Source organism: Monodelphis domestica, chromosome 4 (assembly GCF_027887165.1).
Source record: "Monodelphis domestica isolate mMonDom1 chromosome 4, mMonDom1.pri, whole genome shotgun sequence".
Classification (NCBI taxonomy): Eukaryota; Metazoa; Chordata; class Mammalia; order Didelphimorphia; family Didelphidae; genus Monodelphis; species Monodelphis domestica.
In genome coordinates, this window is record NC_077230.1 from 224,925,855 (window position 1) to 224,946,216 (window position 20,362).

General features: G+C 40.1%; 1 protein-coding gene across 7 annotated transcripts in view; it reads right to left on the minus strand.

Moving 5' to 3' along the window:
- Window positions 1-20,362, minus strand: part of GRAMD1B (GRAM domain containing 1B) — a 352,537-nt gene that overhangs the window by 265,625 nt on the left and 66,550 nt on the right. Inside the window, exon 1 of one of the 7 annotated variants that reach the window (XM_056794196.1) lies at window positions 13,133-13,777. The exons of the other annotated variants lie outside the window; for them this stretch is intronic. The gene's annotated coding sequence lies outside the window, so the exon portion shown is untranslated. Of the gene's footprint in view, window positions 1-13,132; window positions 13,778-20,362 lie in introns of those variants that run through there. 7 annotated transcript variants of the gene reach the window in all.

Consider the following 20,362-nt stretch of genomic DNA (forward strand, 5'->3'; position numbering starts at 1 on the left):
GGTTTATTTGGGGTTGGGTTTTTTTTTTTTTTAAGATACTGGAATAGTTTTCCATTTCCTTATCCAGTTCATTTTACAGTTAAGGAAACTGAGGCAATAGGACTAGGTGACTTGCCCAGGGTCACACAACTAGTAAGTGTCTGAGGCTGGATTTGAACTCTGGGAGATGAATCTTTCTCACAACAGGTCCTACACTCTGTCCACTGTACCACCTTGTGGCCCCTTCTATGATCCTTAAAGAGCACTATGTGAATGGATCTCCCTCTGAGTCAGCTCACAAAAATATAGGATGTTGGCGCTAGAAGGGATCACAGGATGATAACTCATAGATAAAAGCTGAACGATAGCCAAGAGTTACCTAGCCCAACCTCCTCATTTTATAGATGAGAAACTGAGGCCCAAAGAGGTTAGCCTTTTTTTGCCTAAGGTTACACAGAACCAGAATTCTCTTAAGAATTGCAGCTCTTGGGGACAGCTGGGTAGCTCAGTGGATTGAGAGCCAGGCCTAGAGATGGGAAGTCCTAGGTTCAAATCTGGCCTCAGACACTTCCCAGCTGTGTGACCCTGGGCAAGTCACTTGACCCCCATTGCCTAGCCCTTACCACTCTTTTGCCTTGGAGCCAATACACAGTATTGACTCCAAGATGGAAGGTAAGGGTTTAAAAAAAAAAAAGAATTGCAGCTCTCTCATTTTCCAGATAAGAGAACTGAAGCACACAGAAAAAAGATGACTGACTCAAGGTCACACAGTTCAATTTCACACACCACCGTGCAGATGAGGTAATGAGTTTTGGAAATTAATTACCTTTTCTAAGGTCAAACAGCTAACTTTAGTGCAGGGGTTTGTGACTTGGGGTCTGATGAATTTATTTTTTAAATATTTTTAGTATCTGTGTTTTGACATAAGAAGTTTCCTTTGTAATTCTTTGTATTTTATTTTACACTTTGAAAACATTATTATTAGACAAGGTTAGAATCCAGAGTTCACCAAACTGCCAATAGGATCCATGACACAAAAAATAGTTAAAAAAAAAAACAACCCTAATCCTCCAATGGAAATGTCTGCCCAATTAAAGTCATTCAGAAAGTGAATGTCTGTAAACCAAATTATATATTCCTACTGACTCCCATTCTAATTTTGGAGAAATGTTTCAACAGGAAACCATTTAAGTCTCAAAGAGTGGGTTAAAAAAAATATACTCAAGAATCCTGATGCTAATTTCCAAAAGCACACTGGCTCAGGAAATTATTTCATGTGGATGGATTTCTTTTGTATCCTGCAGTTTTTCTTAAGTTGTTCATTATTTCTATTAGTTTTTTGGTCGATTCTCCAAGGTTCTCTGTGCATAAAATCATATTATTTACAAAGATTGATAAGGCAAGTTATTTTAAGTAATGCCTGCAAACAATCAAGCACAAATAAATAATACTATCACCAAACCCCGAGTGTGAACTAACACTCCAGGGAGGTGTAAAAACCAATTAGGTTTTACCTTACAAAAATAATTTATGCTTTATACATTTTTCTTTTACTGTCCAGACCTGTGGTTTCATTGGTGTAGAGAACCTCCCTGGGGTAAAAAAGCCCTCTACCAATACTGAAAACTCCCTCTGCCAGAGTTATACAATTTCTAACAGTGGAGAGTTTCCTGGGGCACTAGGAGGTGATGGAATTTGTCCAGGGCTATTCTACTAATATTTGTCAGACTGGACTTCAGTGTAGGTTTTCATCACTCTGTGGTTAGTTCTCCATAGAACTCCAAAGCTTGCTTTCCCTCCGTTATGCCAAGCTGCCTCTATTTCCAAAAAAATTAGATTTCCTTTAAATGGCAACTTTTTTTTAGTGCCACATTTAAAAGTACATGTCTTTGAGGACAGGCAACTCAATCCAAATAAAATTAAAAAGTTTAATTTAGGCTCAGTATAGGTTTGGTCTGAAATCTGTTCTCTAGAGAAGATTTTTGAACATAGCTAATAGGAGAATGTGTTTCTCTTAGATAAGCATATTTATGATAATTTATTACATACTTACAACAAACAATATGTGTTATGTTATTATGTTACATATATTAAAAATTTACCTGCATGAGGCACAGGAAAAAATGTAGTTGCATTGGGCTACATACAATTAACACATACACATATATGTATACATACACTTACATAATTGGTTTGGAGCTCAGCAAATGGAGTAGTTCATTATTACATTTAATTGTCAGTTCAATTAATATCCCGGAAACATATCATGCAATATGTTCTATCTTTGGGACTTCCCAGTACCTGAAATTTGAATATTTAAAAATAGTCACGAAGAGCAATGGACCAGGAATCAAATCCAACCTCAGTCCCTTACTAGCCATATGACTCTGGGAAAGTCACTTAATCCTTTGTGCCTCAGTTTCCTCATCTTTAAAATCAGCTGGAAAAGGAAATGTCAAATCACTCTGAAATCTTTGCCAAGAAAGCCCCAAATGGGGTCATAACGAGTCAGGTACAACTGAAAATAAGAAAGAAATGGCAAACCACTCAAAAATCTTTGCCAAGAAAAACCCAGGGGGTTCATGACTGAATAACAAAGGATTCTAAGTGACCTAAGTGAGGAGCCAGCACATCCCAGCCATGGAGAGCGACCTATACAGAAGTATGAAATTTGGGAAAGAGGAGAAGATGAAATGTCCCCTGAAGAGGCACCAGACCTCTGCAGACCTCCATGTTCACATCTGTTAGTCATGGGAATCTAGCTAACCTACCTCTAAAGCTCCACCCAGTTCTAAATGTATACTCCTGCTCTATGACTTTAAAAAAAACAACCAACCTGTGACCAGTTCATTGATTAGTGGAGGTGTTTCATTACTGACTCAGAGACAATAAAGATAATTCTGATACCTTTTACTCGATAAGAAGAATTCTGATGATCTGACGGAAGTGAAGAGGTGACTGGGACAGTTTAAGTCTCAAGTTCTTGCCAAGTAGAAATTCCAGGGATAATCAATGACTCAGCCTTTCTCCAAGCATCTGAACTTTAGATATTGCTAAATGGGAAACTGCTGGGCTTCTACAAACAGGAAAGTGGGAACCACCACTAAGGAACTTTACTCAGGCTGAGCTTTCCCTGTAGTTTCTGAAGCAGTAACTTCTAGTACCAGAACAATCATCCTAAGTAGAAGAACAATAACGTGGCCCAAAATAGCCCTTTCCTGATCCAGGAGCTTTGATTGACCTCACAGAGAGGTACCTAAGCTACTCTCTGGAAATACACAGGCTCAGCATCTTGGACTCCTGCTAGCTGTGGTAAAGTCCCTGATCTTGTAGGCTCACTCACGTGAGAGTGCTCCACACCCTGAACAGCAAAGTCCACTCTCTCCTTGAATCTTGCAATATTAATTGTTATTCTCGTTATAATATACAATATCATATTAATAATACAGGTATCCCTTTCACATCACAGGGATTAGGGGCATAGCACCCCAATGATATGGAAAATCCAAGTAAAATGTTTTGATCCTCACTTCATATCAGAGAAGAAGTTAGAATTTCTTTTTCTTTTATGGGGCATTTACAGTAACTTATTGCAAAATTTAGGTTAGGTATTGGTCATAGGCTATAAGTCAATGTTAAGTAAAAATGAGTTTCTGGATTTTTTCTGTGACAGTCTGTTGGCCTTCATGTGTCAGCTGCAGCTTCCTCAAAACTCTCCCCAAATTTCCATTTAATTTAATTTCTTTTCTTTTCTTTTTAAACCTTTCCCTTCCTTCTTAGAATCAATACTGTGTATTGGCTCCAAGGCAAAAGAGTGGTAAGGGCTAAGCAATGGGGGTTAAGTGACTTGCCCAGGGTCACACAGCTAGGAAGTGTCTGAGTTTAGCTTTGAATCCAGGACCTCTAATTTCTAGGTCTGGTTCTCTATCTACTCAGCCACCTCTCTGTACCTCCCACCAGATTTAATTTCTTATGCCAACTCAAGATATAATGAAACTAATGATCTTTGTCTCTAATGAATAATGCTTGGAAATGGTCAAATAAAAAATTATTAAAAAAAAGATATAATGAAACTGTGATGGGGAAAGTCACTATGTGGAAGGGATACCTATATTTATATATTGATTTATATATTAATAACATAATAACTATAATATAATGTAATATATCATAACATAACCCAATCTTTGTTGATGTTCAGCCATTTCAGTTGTTTCTAACTTTTTGTGTACTCATTTTGGAATTTTCTTGGCAAAAATACTGGAGTGATTTGCCATTTTTTTCTTTGACTCATTTTATAGATGAGGACATTGAGGCCAGCAGGAGGGTTAAGTGACTTGACCAAGGTCACACATCTAGTAAGCATCTGAAGCTGGATTTGAGCTCATAAAAATGAGTCTTCTTGATTCCAAGTCCAGTGCTCTATCTACTTGGTGACCTACCTGCCCACAATTTAAAATATACTAATGTTCAATTTAGCCCAAATTGTCCCAAATATCACTTAAAACTCAGGAGTTACAAGGAAAGCCAAGAGAACAATTTTACTCAATTCATTTCAAATATTTATCAGATAGGACACAGCAAGATATAAAGACAAAAATGAGGGACAATGGTGCCCTCAAGGAGTTTCCCCCTGTCTTCTGTGAGGGCACTAGGCAGCTTCAATAGAAGTGATTTTTATTCTTTGATATTATTCTGAGGCTAAGGACATATAATCAACACACAATCAAAACCCCTTACATACATCTTCAGGCTTTGTTGGATTTTGTGTGTGTGTATGTGATGTCCTTCTTACTTTTTTCCCCTTCAAAGAATGACTTTTGTATCACTAGACTTCAATTTGAGAGTTGAAAACCTATTGAAAGGGGAAGCTAGATGGATTGAGAGCCAGGCCTAGAGACAGGAGGTCTTGGGTTCAAAGTTGGCTGAGGCATTTCCTAGCTGTGTGACCCTGGGCGAGTCACTTAACTCCTATTGCCTAATTCTCATTGCTCTTCTGTCTTGGAACCAAAACATGGTAAAGAGTCTAAGATAAAGGAAAGAGAGAAAGAAAATGAATTAAAGAAAGAAGGAAGGGATGGAGGGAAAAAGGAAGTCAGTCTACTGAAAGAAGGGGACCCCATAGTTTTATTTTTCCAAAGTTGGGGTTAATAGATGAGTGACTCTACTATTAGGAATATTCAACACAATACCTAGTTTCAACAGGAGGAGAGGCAGTAATATAAATCAGCATGTAAAATTCAGTATGCCTCAACCCTGAGGCCTCTCCAAGTTCTGCTCAGGATTTCCCTGTATAGCACCTTATCATAGCTGGGAGCACAGAGGAAACCTCAGAAAAAGCCTCCTGTGTGTTGATACAATCTTTGCCCTCAACATTCCTCTCTGGTTCCCCTAAAATCTCAGCTTCCTCAAGTCATGGAAGGGCCCCGAGTCTGTCAATGGCTGAAGAAACTGACATCTGGGTGGGACACCTGGACTTCTGGACACAACATGCTAATCACAAAAATGATTGGAACATTTCTAGTTCTTTGGTCCATTCCCTGTTCTCACCTGGGAGAAGGGGAAGGGAAAAGGCAAGTTAAGCAGGGCAAAGGGCAGATAGGATTCTACCTATCACCTAAGCTCTCCGGATAAGGCAATTATTCCTCCTTTTCTTAGCACCACATCAGTGCCTGGAAACAATCCAGGCTATCCAGGTAGAGATGTGTGTGGTAGAAAAACTGGTCCCTCTTGATGTTTTCAAACCTGAAAAGTGCCTACTAACCTCCACAATGGGAAAGATAACACCCTAATCTTTATTTCCTTCTCCAAAAAATATGAGTTAATAAGCTTTTTTGACACTTACAGAGTCCCCTAAGGTTTGGAAAGGGCTTTACAGACTCTCCTTCCTGGAACTGCCAAATGACAAGTCTGAGCCACATCACTCACCTCCCCTGCTCAAGAGGCTTCTGGAGGGTTCCATTGCCTCTTAAGATAAAATGAAAACTCCTCTGATGAACATTTAAAGCCCACCATGAGCTGGTCTACCTTCCCAAGCATACATTATTCCCCATCAGTTCATCAACAAATTGCTACTTTGATTTAAACTTTTACCCTCCATATTAGAATCAATTCTGTGTATTGGTTCTAAGGCAGAAGAGAGGTAAGGGCTAGGCAATGGGAGTTAAGTGACTTGCCCAGGATCACACAACTAGGAAGTGTCTGACGCCAGATTTGAACTCAGGATGATGAGTTTTCTTGACTTCAGGCCTAGCTAAACATTAGGATAGCTACCTTCCTTCAAAGCTCACCTTCAATGCCACTTCCTACATGAGGGTTTTTCTGACTATCCCTAGGTGCTAACCACCTATAACCAATCTCTGCAGTTAATCTGTACATATTTTAGCTTCACTTTTGAGCTGAGCATGGTGGCATAGACAATGCAATTCCTACTCCTGGAGGCTGAGGCTAACAGGTCTCTTGATCTTCAGAATTCTGAGCTAGAGATAACCTGGGATAGGACTAAACTGATAGGTTTCCATACTGTATTCAGCATTAATATGGTAAAACTCCAGGAAATGGGGGAAGAATGGGTTATCTTAGAAGGAGCAAACATGTCCTTATTAGAAAACAACAGATCAAAGCTCTCCTGCAAATTAAAGTGGGGAGGGATAGTTAGGAAGCAAAGTGGTTAAAGTAAGGAAGGTCTGAATTCAAATCTTGCCTCAAATATTGACTAGCTATGTGACACAAAGCAAGCCATAGATAATCAGAAATTTGGAGCTGGATGGGTCCTTGGAGACCATCTTCATTTTACAGATGAGGAAACTAAGGCTGAGAAATTGAGAACTTTCCTTTATCTGTAAAATGAGGATTAATACTAGTACTTTGTTCGCAGGGCTGTTGTGATGACCAACCGATAAATATAAGTAAAGTGCTTTTACATGCCTTTAAGCCCTGTATGTTAATTATTAACTACCATGCTTAAACATCTCCAAGTTGTTTCCTATTAGAAGGTGAGCTTCTTGAATGCAGGAACTCTTTTTGGTTTTGTCTTTATATTCAAGCACACAGAACAATAGTCCATTGAGGTGGGTGCCTACTACTATCCTGATTTTACAGAAACAGCTAGTGAAACGTCAATCAATCATTTTTCAGTCATGTCTCACTTTTCATGACCCCATTTTGGGTTTCCCTGGCAAAGATATTGGAGTGGTTCGTCGTTTTCTTCGCCAGTTCATTTCACAGAGGAGGCAAACAAGGTGAAGTGACTTTCCCAGGGTCACACATCTAGCAAGTTTCTGAGGCCAGATTTGCACTCCGGGAGATGAGACTCTGCCACTGTGCCACCTAGCTACCCAGTGAATGTCTTGGAAGAGGATTCAAGCCTCTCTCTTCGTGATTCCCAATCCAAACCTACATTTACAATACTAAAGAGCCCGTTTAAACTGCTTTATTTCAGTTTGACAAGTATTTGCTGAGTAGCCTTAGTATCTCTTGCTATTTTAAGTCAGCTGTGGCTGTGGGTCAGAAGCCAAAACTCATATCTGGAAAAACTCACTCGCGCATCCATCTCCTAACCCTCAGCCCCAAGTCTCTCAGCCTCAGGCAAGAGACTTGTGACCAGCGGCAGCACACCAGAAGCACCTCTTACCCAGAATGCTTCCTTCTTCCCTAGTGGCTTGTTTAAGGCAAAATACTGCCCTCCCGTGGTAGTACCTCACATTGCAGGGCATCATACTCCATTTTACTGGAGGTCAAGTACTTGTAGGGACACAGAATCATAGAATGTTCTTTTTTCCTTTCTTCCTGGGTTGCAATTTATTGATTTTTATTTTTTAATATTTGATTTTCCCAATTACATGAAATAACAATTTTCAATATACATTTTCCAAAATTATAAGATCCAAATTGTCTCCCTTCCTCCCTCCTCCAGTAAGCAGTTTAATCTGGGTTATACATGTACTACCATGCAAAGCATACTTCCATATTGGTCACTGTTGTAAGAGTCATAGAATATTAAAGCCGGAATGGGCACTGGGGATCATCTAGCCCTACCCCCTTATTTAAAGAATAGCATGTTCCTACAATGTTAAGGTACTAGGATTTCATTCAGAATGCCTAGGTTCAAATACTTCTGAGACTTACTCTGGGCAAATGTCAAATTCTCTGGTCTCAGTTTCCTCATTTATAAAAATAAGGGAAGGAAACTAGACAATCCCCAAGATCCCTTCTTCCTCTAATTCTATGTTCCTAGGTAAAAGAAATTCAAACTCTTTCTGCTTCTCTACACAGTATCAGAGTAGCTCTCTGGTTACAATTCAAACCTCATCCTCAGCTTTAGCACCAAAGGTGTTAAAAGGTTTTATATGTATCTCTGAATGAAGATACATCCATCCATATAACCTTACTTATGAACATATGTACACATAAAATCCCTTCCTTTTATAATTCCACGTACCCTCAGAATATAAATATATATGTACAAATTCTATAAATAATTCTTTATACATATAAAAATATAAACATATGAAAAGGTGTAATGTCATACGTATTGTGCATACTCTAGACACACAGATCTCTGAATCAGGCAGTCATGTATATTTTTGCAGCTTATACTATAACTCCCAGGTATGAAAAATTTAGACGACTCCTAATCTATTTAATTCAAGCAATCACGAAGAACCAACATCTACTAAGATCCTTGCCATAAAGTTTTCCCCTTAAAGGCAAGGAAATGATCCCCAAACTTATTTAGCCCAGCAGGCTAAGGTTCAAGCCATGGAAGTGGTATCTCACATTGCCTAGAGCAAAAAAAGGGCAGCCAACCAGAAGTGGCTGCCTCTCAGACCTAGTGCAAGTCCCACTGTCTTCCCTCACTCATAGGACCTCCGAGATGTCCAATTAATAAGACTCATTACAACATGGAGATGAGGATGGGAATGGCTACCTTAATGAATGCTGAATCCTTACTGAACAGTCTTTCTGGGTTATGACTAAGTCAACTTCCCTTTGTAATTTCCAAAAGTCAGGTCTATGACAAATCATCACCACCCTAAGAAGACTTTCCCAATAAGGACAAATTGTTTTCAGGCACAATTCTGGTTGAGCCTTTCTGGCCCTTCCTTATTCCACCCCCTGTGCAGTCACCCAGCCCTCAAGATCCCAATCCCCCCTGGGGGCCCTATTGACTCTGGGAAAATAGCTCATGGACCCTTATGTTATCAGGCCTCCTTTCCCCAAGATGATTCAGAAAACTTCCCAGAAGGTGTTTGGGACATGGTAGAATGGTGTTTTTAGGAAGTGCTTATTCTCTTATGGCCTGGGAGATGTATGTCTCTAGAGACAGCTCTGACTACTGTGAACATGTATCTGCCTGGAAGAAAGGGATCACCTACCTGACTACTTGTCACTCTAGAGTCTCCGGATAAAAGTGAGAAAGAGCTGCTACCCAGACCCTGTGCAAGAAGGGTCTAGGGCCTCTAGAGGGGCAAAGATCTGATATTAGCCCCACCTATTGGGCTCCCCTGGAGGTCCTGGCTGGTAGATTGGGAACCACTGAGGTGATGGTACTACTATCAACCTTGGTAAAAGGGGCAGGTTCCATGCCAAAAGCATTGACCTCTTGGCTACCTTACTACAAGAGGCCTTGGCCTGGAATGAGGACTGGGGACTATGCCAGAAGAGTCATCATCTGCTCTGGGATCCTGATAGTCCTAGTGAACCTCCTCCTACTTATCCACACTGCTTTAGATCAGGAAATACACTGTGAACTGACCCCCAAAATGTCCATCACACCACAGATCTGGGAAAAGAGAGAAAGCTAGGATTTCTGGTCTTCATTATCCCTGTTAGGCCACCATGGTATTGCAATCTTTCAGGGAATCTCCACTTTGCTTCCTTTTTTTCTGTTCTGTTTCCTATTACTTGTGCTAAGCTCCTCCTCTCCTGCTGCCTAAACTGAGCTTTGTACATCCCTGTGGTCAAGGTAATACAGAAACAGCCCTAAGGCCAGCCAGAGGGGGACACGTGCAACTTCCTGTGTCTTATTCTTCTTCTGGACTGTAGTTTACCAAAGAGAGGGCACGCCAATGTTTCCTTTTTCTATGAGGGACTTTTCCTTTCCCGAAGCAGCTTTCCCACACTAAGTAGAAGATGAGAGAAGGCAATTTGGGGTACTTCTATTCAGTTGGATGGGCTTTCTCTCCCTTTCATTTTAAGAGAAGTAATTGGCAAAGCCAGTGCAATGCACTACAGTTCATGCTTGAAAATGCCCAAAACAAAACGACCATAATCCATTTTGAAAAATGAGTGCATTCTGTATGTTAGCTTTGTGTACCCAGCTATATTTATAGCCTTATCAGCCAGAGGGGGAAAATCCTCTTTGAAGCAAATCTAAGACGTTTTTCTTCCTTCTGAAAACTTACAAGAGCCTAATGCCACAAGAAATCATCATTAGCACAGTTCTCACCAGATTTAAAGGAACCAAATAATGGGAAGAGTGAGGACTTTTCACAGGCCATAACACTCCCCAAAGAACTTAGATATAATCAGTTCTGATAGATGAGTTGCATCTTCTCAAGAATAACCACTTCTCTTTGACTAAAACCCTCTTGGGTCAGATGGGTACATAGGGTAGGGAAGCATTTGCTCAGTGAAACAACAGCAGGGGGGAATGTCTCCTCTTCTGAGGCTAGACAAGGACAAACCTCCTTGTTTTCATTAACTTATTATTATTATAGGTTGGGGACTATACTGTGAATCTCTGGAGATCTGAAGAAATATGAAACCCATGGATTATACAGCCGGGTAAAATCTAAACCATCCCTCCCCCATCCTCCCATCTCTTCAGAGGATAAAGATTAGACACAACCTATCAAAATATCTTTTCTTAGCTCTCTAATGTAAAATTAAGTTCATTTCTTAATTTCAGAAGAAAGGAAATCAAATTAACAAATAGTACCAAAGTCTTTATGGGATTCCGCCAAATGACATTTCCTGATATCTTCTATCAAGTCTCTCCTGGAAAGGTATGGTTTCTGGCACTGCCATTAATGTGAACAGGAAATGTGACAAAGGATAAAAAAAAAAGCAGAGGTCCCTAAGCTTCCATTTAAAACAAAGACAAAATCCACAAAATTTCCCCAAGGTCTTAATGCATGCTAGAAAGGTACAAAATACAGCAGCAATAGCATCTCCTCATCATTAGTGGATAAGAATAAATCACATGTCTAGGCTCTCCCTATGCACTGTAAGTGTAATGCTAGTTAAACTCAGAACTGATGGCAAAGGAATCCATGTATAGAATCTATCGAAGGCAGCTAAGGTCTTGAGCTTCACAATGGATTCTGCTGGAAAAGTAGTACTGAAATGGTAAACAAAAGTCTTTTCCTGCTTCTGGATGGTTATGGGTCTCCCATTTTTAATAGAGAGTCAGGGAGCAGGACTAGGGCCAGGTATTTCAGAAGCCTGTGGATAGGACTGTATGTACCCAGTTGCCACTTGAACCAATTCAATTCAATTCATTTCAACAGTTATTAAGCATCTACTGTATACACTGCACTAAGGAGATTTAAAAAATAAAACTAGATATAGTCTTTGCCTTGAATGAGATTACAATTGAATAGATATGACCATATCCATATGCAAATAATTATAATACAGATGAATGAACATGACCAGTATAAAAAGAGATCCAATAAAAGTGCTAGGAGAGATCTTGGGGAGAGGAAACATCACTTTGATTTGGAGGGAATCAGGGAAATTTGTAGGGAGGAGACAGGTTTTGTGACTTGAAGAAACTGGAGGGCTGTGAACAGGCAGGAGGGAGCTATTGAAGCTTAATAGTGGGTAGGAATGGGAGAGAGAAAGAGGTTGGAATAATTTATTAATTAAATGCTAGAATTTTAGAGCCAGAGGCCAACATTAGAGACCAGCTTCCTTCTTCTATATATGAGAAAACCAATATCTCAGTGGGGGAAATGGGGAAAGCAGAGGAGTGATGGACACCTCAATTCCAACCTAAGCAAAAATGTGGCATACATTTGAGAGAGAGAAGCCAGGACAAGACTGGTAATGATAGGAAAATGGTGTGAGGTAAGACTGGAAAATAATGAGAAGGGACAGAACTGTGGATAGCCTGGAATGCAATGTTAAGCCAGTAACACCTAGTTCCCAAAATGAGGACCCAGGCCATGATAGAATGTGCAAATGCCAACAATGACTGACCCTACCAGAAAGAATATGAAAACTGTACAGCTAGGGGTATACCAATGCTACCTATTCTTCAGTCACCTGGGTTCCTAGACTCATCCTCAATCTCAACTCTTCCCTCCTCTTTATCCCTCATACTGTTTTAGGCACTAAGCACTTATTAAGCATTACTATTGCCAGACAGGACATTAATTGCTAGGGGTACAAGCAAAGCAAAAGCCTGGTTGGTTCCTGCCTTCAATGTTTTGTTTGTAATGAGGAAAATACCATGCAAATAACTATGTTCATAAATGAAATAAACAGTGTAAATGGTAGACAGTCTCAGAGGGAAGACACTAGCAATGGGTAGGGGACTGGCAAAGTCCTACGGTGCTTTGGGTTTGCCTTTCTGCCTTCTGTCTCTCTGTCTCTGTTTCTGTTTACTCTCTCTCTCACTCTCTCTAACTCTCTCTCTCTCTCTCTCTCTCTCTCTCTCTCTCTCTCTCTCTCTCTCTCTCTCTCTCTCTCTAATATCCATCCCCCCCAATCATCAAGCATTTATTTATAATTCCTTCTACCTCCTTCCATATCCTCCAGAGAAAAAGGGGAAAACAAAACCCTTGTACCTTTACTGCCCCCCCCCAATATTCAATGAGCAGACAAATATTATCATTTTGACCTTTACAGCATTTGTCTTTTCTATGTTCCTTTCTTTCCAACCATGCTTAGGTCATCACTCTAGTTCAGCTCCCCCACAACTCACCTGTACTATAGCAAATAGCCTGCTAATGGGTTTCTTTGCTTCCATTCCAACTCCTATCACCAAAACCTCAGCTGCCAAATTGATATTCTGAAGCTGCCAGTCTAACCTTATCATCTGTTGGCTCAGGAAGCTTCAGAGGCTCCCAATTGCTTTCAGAAAAAAAAAAATATGAACTCCTCTATTTGACATTTAAAGACAGAAAATCAGCCTCCAGCCTACCTTGACAGGTTTATTGTACATCACTTCCTTTCTCGAACTCTCTGTCCCAATCAAATGGTCCTACTTGCTGGTCTCGGTACACCACACTCCATTTCTTATCTTTGTGCCTTTTCACAGGCTGGTTCCCATATTTGGATTGTTGTTCTCTCTGCTCTTCTCTGCCTCCTAGAATGGCAGCACCCTTCAAGGCTCAGCTCAAGTGCTGCCCCCTAGGAAAATTCTAAGCCAGTCTTAGTACTGCCCCCCCCCCCCCACACACACACACACATCACATTATAGTTACTTTGTTGTTGTACTTCCTTTCAAAGAAGACCGATGACATCATGGGGTGATGTCTTTACTGGAACAAGAAGAGGATTTAAGTGAGGCAGAGTTGCCCAAAGCCATCAGCCTCACTCTCTCTTCCAGTCATCTAAGACCAGTGGCAAGACAAATCAGAACTTCTCTTTGTATATATTTTGTGAACAGCTAGGTGGCACAGTGGATAAATCTCCAGGTCTAGAGTCAGGAGGACCCAAGTTCACATCTGGCCTTGGATACTTACTAGCTCTGTGACCCTGGGCAAATTGTTGAACCCCCATTGGCCTCAGTTTCCTCATCTGTAAAATGAGCTGGAGAAGGAACTAGTATACTACTCCGGTATCTTTGCCAAGAAAACTCCAAATAGGGGTCACAAAAACAATTAAAATCTGAATATATTTTGTATTTACCAACTTGGATTCATGTTCTCTTCCCTCCCCAACCCCCCAACAATATATCTTGAGGGCCAGGAACTGCCTTACATTTTTCTTTGCAACATAGGGCAAGTTCTATAGTGGGCACTTAAATAATTGCTGAATTAATGTGTTCTATAGTTTCATATAGATTGGGGAACAGTGCCCAGAGGACATGGCTCCAAAGGGGATTATAAGCTTTTTTTTTTAACCCTTACCTTCTGTCTTAGAATGGATACTGAGCATAGATTCCAAAAGTGGTAAGGTCTAGGACCTTGTTGGTGAAGGTGTGGCACAGGTGCCCAGCCAGTGGAGGGGGAGAGGGGAGCTGTTCCATTCCCCTCTTTCCTGCACTGGAGGACATTTTTAACATGCTCCACCCCTCTGTGTAACTGCCTAATGAGAGCACTTCCTCCTTCCAAGTAATGCAGGGAGCTTAAAGGTGTAGTTTGGGCATGTGATCTAGAAAAGGTTCACTACAGCTAAGAAGTGCCTGAGGCCACATTTGAACCCTGATCCTCTTGACTCTAGGCCTGGCTCTCTATCCACTGAGCCAGCTGCCCCAACTGTAAAATTTTTTAAGATAAAACTGAAATTAGCATTGTAAAATTTATGAATTTGGAAGTACACCTTGAATATTTCAAAAGAACCATTGTAATATTAATTTTTTTTTCTTTTTTTTTGTGGTGGTTGAGAGAATGGTGTAACACAGTCAGAAGGATACTGGTTCTCAAGTCAGAGGACCTGGATTTACATCTAGCACTTGATGAGGCTATCCAGGGATCCAGTATCTTCTAGGGGAATCAAGTCCCTGGGAGGGCCAAAAGATGAAAAGAACATGAAGGGAAAAGATGCCACATTTCCAGATTTCTCTCTCTCTCTCTCTCTCTCTCTCTCTCTCTCTCTCTCTCTCTCTCTCTCTCTCTCTCTCTCTCTCTCTCTCCCAATCTCTCCACCTCCTCCTCCTCCTCCTCCTCCTCCTCCTCTTTCTTCTTCTTCTTCTTCTTCTTCTTCTTCTTCTTCTTCTTCTTCTTCTTCTTCTTCTTCTTCTTCTTCTTCTTCTTCTTCTTCTTCTTCTTCTTCTTCTTCTTCTTCTTCTTCTTCTTCTTCTTCTTCTTCTTCTTCTTCTTCTTCTTCTTCTTCTTCTTCTTCTTCTTCTTCTTCTTCTTCTTCTTCTTCTTCTTCTTCTTCTTCTTCTTCTTCTTCTTCTTCTTCTTCTTCTTCTTCTTCTTCTTCTTCTTCTTCTTCTTCTTCCCTCTCCCCCACCCTCTCTCTGTCCCTCTCTCTTACACACACACATACACACACACTTCTCTTTTATATGACTTATAAATTGTATAGGCAGATCTTTTCAGAAAGAATTGGTGTTAGCCATAGGTGATTATTCTCTACTATCACTCTGACAAAGATGATGTCTTCTACAACAGTAGCTTCATTGTGTTGTAATAAAACCCAAACCAAAAGGCCTGAACAATGGGTAAATTCCAAAAACCAAGGACAAAAAGAATAGACCTGATTATAGTAGCCTTATTCTCAGACCTTACATGTGTATGAAGGGGAGGCATGCAAAACAAAGATAAAACTGGAAGTCCCTCAGACTCCCAGCCCTAGTTCACCCTCCCCTAATCCAGCCAGGCCAATCTGAGCTGGACACAAAATATCAAGATAACAGTTGCCAACACAAATACAAGAATTACTCAGGAGCAATAGAGGATGGGGGTGGGAAACAGAGCAAGGCTAGAATTTTACTCATTGAATCCCAGAATTTTAGATCCAAAGGGAACCCAAGTCTAACTTCTGTTACTCTAAGGGAGATCCAAGTCCAGTATGCAGAGTTTTAGGTAGGATCCAGTCCTTCCAGGACCAGGTTCTTATATATCTGTATATATAAATATATATACATAAACACACACATATATACTATACCTGTCCATGTACCTGTATAGTATGTATTTATATATACCTATATAGAATGTATTTATATGTCCATTTATACATACACATACCTGTATAATATATATTTATATATACATATGCATACATATATAACATACCTGTATAGTATCTTACAGTATATAAAGCACTTTTATGCAAATACCTCACTTTTCTTTCAAGATCATCCTGTGAAATGGGTAGTAAAATAATTATCATGGGGAAAGTGAATGTGAGAGAAAGAGATGTTGAAAAAGATGAATGGGTGGATGGAGGGATGGATGGATGGATAGATGGATGGATGGATGGATGGATGGATGGATGATAGGAAGAGAGGTAGGTAGGTACATAGAAAAATAGAAAGATAGATGGATTGACAGACAGCTAGAGTAGCATATAGCAGCAAATGAGGAACTGATCTAGAGTTGGAGGATCCCAATTTTGTATCTCATTGTTTGCCATTTCCTACCTATGTAACCTTAGATAAGTTACTGGGCCTTAGTTTCTTATCTCTTATATGAGGCGTTGGCCTAGATAGATGGCTCCAAAGGTCCTTTTGAATTCTCTAAACCTAGGGCCCCCATTGTTATATTGTTACCAATTTAATTATGAAAGAAAGTCTTTCTCAAAATTACACCAGTAATTATCAATGAGCAAAGAACACAAACCCAAGTGATTAAAGTCAAATAACCTTACCCCTTTTTCTCTGAGGCCTCCAAAATATTATAAGATATATCCATCGTCCTTGAGGTCAGCCTCAATACTTTGGGGATGTTATCCAAAACATCTTTGGTTTCCTTTAAAACCAATTATAAATTTGGCAGGGAAAGAAGTTGAAAGAAGCTACAACCCCAGCAGTTATAGACCCTTGGAGACTGCTATTTTCACCTGAGGGGCAAGTGATACAGAACTGCCTACCCTCAACCCATCCTACCCCCACCCTCATGCTAGAGTGTTCTCAGAGGCCATTAGTGCTACAGGGATCCCTCTCCTCCTGGGTTATCAAGTGATCAGTACCTGAATGCAGTCCTATCCTTATAAACTGTCTTATGATCTACCCCTGCTACAAAAAGGATGAGTCGGGGTGGAGAAGGAAAATGTCTCATTTTCTACTTCTTGTTCCCTTGAAGAATGGTTTGCAAAATCATTTACATTTGGCATATTCCAAGTAACTGAAAGAAACCAAAACCTGATCATCTTCCCACTCTCCTCCTACTAGAGCCCTCAAATCACTCCAAATCAGCTACAGCTTAATAATTCACTTGGATGCATAAGCAATTACTCATTTCAGAGCCCCCCAAAACTATTTTAGACATAGCATAGACCTAACTTAGTATGTGTCTACACATTATAAAGGAGAGAGAAGGCGATCATCCATCTAAAAACAGCCTGTGGGGGAAAAGAAGGATGTTAGATTTGCATTCATATAGGAATAAGGACTAGACCTTTGTTTTTCTTGATATAGGGAACTTCTGGATAATGCTATTCCTTCTGTCAACTAACTTCCAACCTGATAGAATGAGATTTTCATTTTAAAGTATTTTAAATTTAGTTTTTTAATGAACAAAAATCTGTTTCTTTCTCACCTCTCCACCCCCACTAGGAAAAAAAAAAAGGAAAACAAAACCCTTGAAACAAATATGCCATCTACAGTCTTAGAGAATTGCCTAGAGCAGTGGTTCTCAAACTTCTGGTCTTAGCACTCTATTTTTAAAAATTATGGAGGATCCCAAAGAGCTTTTATTTTTGTGGGTTATATTTTTATAACTATTTACCCTATTAGGCATCCAAATATCAAGAAACTATTTTCATTACAATGAAAAGAGTTTTGACCCCTCAGACCCCCTGAAAAGGTCTTGGGGAATTTTGAGAACCAATGGCCTTGAGCACTTAGCAATGACTTTCCCATGAGCAAGAAACCAGTATATTTTGGAGACAGGAGTTCAACTCCAAACTGGTCAGGTCTCTATCCAGAATAATCCCAATTATCATACAATCTGGGAACAGGAAGGATCCTCTGGAATTGTCTAGATCATCTTACACCTGAACAGAAATGGTCTCAAGGGTATTTCTAATTAGTGATCAATCAACCCCAACTTGAGGATTTCCACTGATAGAGAACTCCTTACCTCTGCGACAGTCCATTCCACATCTAGACAATTCACTTTCCTAATGTCTAATTCCATGACCCTTCTACCCACAGCTTCTAATTCTGCCTTCTAGAGTCCAGCAGAACAAATCTAATCCCTCTTAACATGATGACCCTTCAAATATTCAGAGCTATCACCCCACTACTCCTCCCTATACACAAATACACACACAATTCAATTTACCAGATAATAATTTCACTTTTCCATTCATTTTATCTATGGAATGAATGACCCTGAATACTTCTGACAACAATTAAGAGGAACCAGGACCCAGAATTGAATGACTCCACCCAAGTTCACACAGAATTAAGTGGGGGAAGGAAGCAGCGAGGCCGCTCAGTAGATTGAGAGCCAGGCCTAGCGACCGAAGGTCTTAGCTTCAAATTTGGCCTTAGACACTTCCTGACTATGTGTCCCTGGACAGGTAGGTCATTTTATCCCCATTGTCTATCCCTTACCACTCTTCTTCCTTGGAACTAATATACATTACTGATTCTAAGGTGGAAGGTAAGGGTTTTTTAAAAAGAAAAAAAAATGAAGCTACAATGAACATGGTGGTAAGCTAGGGCTTTTCTCACAAACCCAAACTACCAGTCTCATCCTGATGTTGAGGCCAAATTAATGAAAATATTTGAAGGTTCTGATCCTAAACCTCACTGACAAAAATTTATCTAATTAAACTGACCTAACCAGTAGCTCTGTCTCTCTGAACTTATCAGGGTTAAGCCACACATATAACTTCCTGGAGGCCTCAGAAAGACCAGTGTATACTAGATTTAGAAGGGTGGAACTAACCCAAAGGCTGCTCCATTTCTGGGAACTGAGAGGTTTTTCTTTGTTAGGGCAAGGGTTTAAATGCTCATGAGCTGTATGATTTTAGGGAAAGGCAATCTTCCTGAAATTCAGTGTCCTCTCAGTGAAGACACCTAACTAGATGACCTCCAAGATTTCTTTCAGCTCCAACAGGCTTAGAAGACTGAGTAGATGACCTGAACTCCTAAAGGTAGTGCTTATTTTTACAGGGGTTACCAAATTCTATTTAGGGAGATGTTTTGCTCTATTTCACATTCAAGAGATTTGTCACAGGGTTAAGAATTACTCCAGGGCTATGTCCAAAGGGTTTTAAAAGACTGCCTGCCTTTTGATCCAGCCAGACCACTCCTGGGTTTGTACCCCAAAGAGATAATAAGGGAAAGGACTTGTACAAGAATATTCATAGCTGAATTCTTTTCCGTGGCCAAAAATTGGAAAATGAGGGGATGCCCTTCAATTGGGGAATAGCTGAACAAACTGTGGTATATGTTGGTGATGGAATACTATTGTGTTCAAAGGAATAATGAACTGGATGAATTCCATGGAGACTGGAACAACCTCCAGGAAGTGATGCAGAGTGAGAGGAGCAGAACCAGGAGAACATTGTGCACAGAGACTGATACACTGTGGTACAATCGAATGCAATGGACTTCTCAACTAGCAGCATGCAATGATCCAGGACAATTCTGAGGGACTTATGAGAAAGAACACTATGCACATCCAGAGAAAGAACTGTGGGAGCAGAAATGCAGAAGAGAAACAACTGCTTGATCACATGAGTCGGTGGGGATATAATTGGGCACGTAGACTCTAAGCAATCACCCTAATGCAAATATTAATAATATGGAAATAGGTCTTGATCAATGACACATGTAAAACCCAGTAGAATTGAGTGTTGGCTATGGGAGAGGGTAGAGGGAGGGGAGGGAAAGAACATGAACCATGTAACCATGGGAAAATATTATAAATTAATTAATTAAATAAAATTTTCCGATTCAGAAAATAAAGAAAGAAATGAAAAAGAATTACTCCAGGTATCCCAAGGGACAGTATGAGAATAGTGGAGTCCTTCTGCCCTCTGGCGGTCAGGATGATTTTAGACTTTACTGTGACCCAAACTAAATTGATGCTATTGCTACAGAAGGCAAAAAGCCTGCAGCTGGAATCCACCTTAAAGATCATTACGTCCAACCTCGTCATTTCACAGATGAAATAGGTTTAGTTGTTATCTCTATTCAGAGGACTAAAATATCTTCAAAACCAGCTCTATTCTCTCCCTCGAATTCTAGATGCACATCACCAACTGCCTAGTAGACATCCCATAAGCATCCCAAGTTTACTATGTCCAAAACAGAACTCACTAACTTTCCTCCAAAACCCATATTTCTTTCAAAATTCCCTTTTTCTATAAGCAACTGTCCAATCACCTGCTTTGTAACCCTGTTCCTCCATTCCTCACTCTCTTGCACTTTACACATGTAATAAGTTACCAATTTTCCAGTTTCTTCCTCCTCAGCATCTCTTATCTCAACCAATTTCTCTCTCAAACCCTAGTTCAAGACTCTACCACCTATCACTTAAGACCACAACAAAGATCTCTGCATTAATCTTCTGGCCTTTAG